Source organism: Dipodomys merriami, unplaced genomic scaffold (assembly GCF_024711535.1).
Source record: "Dipodomys merriami isolate MVZ:Mamm:240054 unplaced genomic scaffold, mDipMer1.0.p SCAF_61, whole genome shotgun sequence".
Classification (NCBI taxonomy): domain Eukaryota; kingdom Metazoa; phylum Chordata; class Mammalia; order Rodentia; family Heteromyidae; genus Dipodomys; species Dipodomys merriami.
In genome coordinates, this window is record NW_027206191.1 from 7378142 (window position 1) to 7382490 (window position 4349).

General features: G+C 36.5%; 1 non-coding gene across 1 annotated transcript; it reads right to left on the reverse strand.

Annotated features, from left to right (window-relative positions):
- Positions 1-2877: 2877 nt before the first annotated feature.
- Positions 2878-2987, reverse strand: LOC138814782 (U6 spliceosomal RNA). The gene has a single exon (XR_011368090.1). It is a non-coding gene; the product is annotated as a U6 spliceosomal RNA (small nuclear RNA).
- Between the last annotated feature and the right edge of the window lie 1362 nt (positions 2988-4349).

The window sequence follows — 4349 nt, forward strand, 5'->3', positions numbered from 1 at the left end:
AGTTTCATGTTAATCTCATCTTTAAGCTCTTTAAACCAGATCAATAATTAATTAAAGGTAGAAAAGAAAAAAATGTAGCAACTCCTAACATTTTTCAATTTTCAATAAGATGGTATTGCTTAAATCATTTTCTGTTTACACTTGTGACTATATATCTCAATTTATTTAGACCTTTTACAAGGCTGTAGTTCATTCATTTTACTTTGATTGTTTTTTCCACAGCCTGTTTATCTAATTTCCCTTGGTTTCTTTCAGTCCCAATGGTTCAAATTTCAAACTGAAGAATAAATGGAAGGAAGCAAACAAAAAATACAGTTCCTCTCATCAGATGATGCCTGTATAAGAATGAGGAAAGAGTTCATCCATCTAAGGACTTATGATAGGACAACAAAAAAAGAATTCATTCTTCTAGGTCTTCTTTATCTTTGTGATGTAACTTAATTGTTGTAAAACACAATATACTGCTCAAATACTTTTATGTTTTATCATTTTTACACATTTTCATATCGATTTCATCTCAGTCTACAACATAACTTCATCGTTCTGTCTCTGGTATTTTTACTCTAACAAGACATAAGATAACCAGTTTGATTTACAGCATGAGAAATTATCCCACTGGCTTGCTTGGAAGCAGAGCATGGTCAATAGATATTAGTTCTGGTTGCTCACTACATGTAATGTTTTCTGTACTACTTATCACATTTTATTTAGTATTTAAAAAAGACTGCTGGCTAAACTCAAAGCTCATCCATAGAAGCTTATATTAAGTATTTCACAAGTGTTATTTCCTTTAATTCTTAAGATAACATTTGCTATAATGCTAATGTTATTACCATTTTAGTGTTGGGAAAAATTGTAATTAAAGGCAGTATGTGTATGGCCCAAAGACACACAGAGTGAGGAAGAAAATGAGTCAAAGTTTCCAAAAGTCTTTCAGCAATATACAAAAAGTAGATAAAATCTCTTCATTCTATGACACCCTCAATTCAATATTCATATTGTCCAAGAAATAATAGCATACAATGTCTTGGTCACATTGGGTTATCATGCACAGAACTTATAAATTGAGGTACAAAGAGAGGCATATTTCTTCTGTCCCACAGTTCCGGTATCCTTTTTAAAAAGTACTAAAACTTTTAAATATTAACACTTACTGTCTTTTAAGAATTCTAAAACGAAATAAATTCACATATAATCAATCCAAAATGTTTTAAAAGTAGGAGATGATAAAACAGGCCCCTGTGAAGTAAATTTTCTTCTACTTTATACGTTATTCTGAAAGCCTTTTGCTGGTTTATCATGCCTGTAATCCTAACTACTGGGGATATCTACTCAGGAGCCTGAGATTTGTGGATAACAGTTGGAAGCCTATCAGGGCGAAATAAATTCATGAGATTATTTTTCAAAACTTTTAATGAACTAGCAAAGGTCCAGGAATGGAGATGTAGCTCATTTAGTAGCTCACCAATAGAGCAAAAAGGCCTAGCAAGACTTTGAAGCCCTGATTTCAAACTCTGAGCATGCCAACACACATGCAAGTGCGTGGGCACACACACATTTATTCAAAATACCTTCATATTAGTGTTGTGCATTAATTTCTTAACGATATTATGAGTAAAATAAAGGAAATAAACTCTTCCATCTCAGAACATTTTTATATGTTTTCATTGCTGAAAGATTAAAAATTAAAAACCTCACTTTACCATTACCATTACTAACTTGCTAACTGCTGATTTTGCTTCTGTAAATATGCTTGCATTCAGACCCCCTTCCCTGGGAAATAAAACTGGGCAGAGTCTCGAGGCCCAGATATCCGGATATCGGCCGGCCCAGATGTCCGGATGTCAGCCCACTCCAGGACAAGGTCAAAGGTTACAGATAGTACATGTTTTTCAGTTTTAGTTTATGTTTTTCAGTTCCAGTTCAGTTCAACAATCCCCGGGATGGACCTTGACAACGACCACCTGGCAAGACTACAAGCTAAGCCAAATGTCAACCAATCATAGGCCTGTAACCATGTAAACCCCCCCTTAGACCAGCCATGAGACAATTGTTTTACAAAGAGTGTTTTATGCTAATTTGTGGTTTTTGCCTTTAAAAATGCCTGTAACTGCTGCTCAGGGCGCTCTGACTGCCCGGGGCAGAGAGTCCGTTTGCACAAATGCCAAATAAACTCCTCTTGCTTGTTGCATCTGCTGGTTTGGAGTCTTGGTTTCTGGGGTGCCCTCCCGTTGAGAAAGTATCCCAGTGAGTCTGGGGTCTTTCAATTGCAAAATTACTGTACAGAAGGGTCACACTTACACAAGCAAGGCAATGAGTACATTTCCTAACAAGCATTGTTAACTCCTCCTTTATTATTCCCCTACTATCCCTTCCCTTCCACCTCCACAAGTCCACTCACCTCCTCCCTTCCCCCGCCTCAATTGTAAAGTTCATTTTACAACATAGTGTCTTGTGCATCTAATTGTTACAATGGGTGAACCTGTATTCCTATTTAAGCATTTTCTTTTTCTCCTTCCCATCCAAAAATTAGAAGAGACTATATACAAGATGTAGGTGCACCAACTTCAAATACAGTGAAAATAAGTGATTTAACATGGGGTCCGAACATATAAAGAAACAAAAAAAAAAACCATACTGAACGTTATACGTATGTGAGAAACAATAGCAAGAAAGAAAAAACCACTTGTGTCACTAACTTCGGTTCATTTACCTTAACATAATCTTTTCTTGTCATAAGCACATAGCTTTTGACCTTTTCTGCTTATCCCAGACATATATTAGTTATTGAAAATTAGGGAAACCATGGGACTTATGTTTGTTTGGACTTGGCTTATTACACTTCATAATCTATTTCCCAAGTCTTTCCACTTCCTAACAAATTAGGTAATGGAATGACAGGAATTTGCCTGTCATCCTTAAGCAGGGGCCATGTTAATCTTCTCTGTATCATTCCAAATTTAGTGTATATAATGCTTCCTCAATACTTCTCAGGGAGCAGAGGAGGGAAGGCCATCCCTCACCCTCCAGTACTGGAGATCTCCATCTTGGATACTGACAATGCTCGGTGAAGCTGCTAGCTCCAACTTAAGCCTTGGATGAAAACTAGAGTCATTTAGTAGGTCACAAGAACCTAAGCTGACCTGCCAGACTGAGCTCCATCCAGGGAAAAGTCACCCAGCTCAGGTGCTAGCCCCAGGAGTGGCTTTCTTCACTGGGTAATCAGAGCCAGAGGCTGCCCCTCCTTTAGCAGCCTTGACAATCAATTGAAATTCAGTAAACAGAAACCCTGAGAGTGACTCCAGGCTGGGCTCTCTGAGTTTATCACAAACTAGCCCCTGGGAAAAGCTACTGTTTGCTGAAAGGCTTCAACACTACCCAGAACCTAGCCTCATCACAGCATCTCCAAACTTGAGGAAAAAGCCGTCTCCCTCTTTTGTGATACTCAAAGCAGATCTCCCTTCCATTGAACTAACCTGGGACGAGGATCACAAAATCCTGGGTAAAGCAGAGCATCTTTCTGCCTGTTCAAACAAACTGACTTAAGAAACCAACCAAGCCACAGGAAAATCAAACACCACAAAAAGACCAGAGACTCCAACCTGAGGCTGGTTATGGACACAAGGGAGATACATGATTTTTCCTACCCCTCACAAAACTTTTGTTTTTCTTTTTTTCTTTTTTGGTACCATTTATAAAAAAATGTTTTTGGAAACTTTTTTTTAATTTTTACCTTTTTTGAAAAAAATTTTTCTAGTAACTTTTTTTTCTCTTAGAATTTTTATTTTAGGAGTATATGTGTGTGCGCATGTTTCTTTCTTTACTTTTCTTTTTCTTTAAAAAATTCTTTTTGTTTTTTGTTTAGCTCTACTGAACTTCTGATCTTTTCTTCTTTTTTCTTATCCTTTTCACCTTTTCTTCTCTTTTGTTCTTCTTTATGTGACTTAATTGTTGTTCTGAACATCCTCAGATAAACCCGTAGTCGATTAGTAGACCTTATCCCCCATTGTGTACACACTTAATCCACAAATTCATTACTCAATTCAAAACCTCTTAGACTTAAATTCCTTAATAGCACCACTACCTCTTTATACCTATATAATATTTTAGGTATTTTTATTTTTAAGTTTTTCACATCTCCTTTATATTCCTCCCCGTCTCTCATTATATTCACGTTCTTCTCTGAATAGTTTGTATTCCTTTCTGCATCATATTTTTAATTTTTACTTTTCTACATTTTGGTCACTTTTTTTCCCTTTCTCTTTCTTCTTTTTTTCTCTCTCTCTACTTTCATCCTATCCAACTTTTTTCCTACTTTGAGATTAGGACTCAGTTAACTCTCCCTGTAC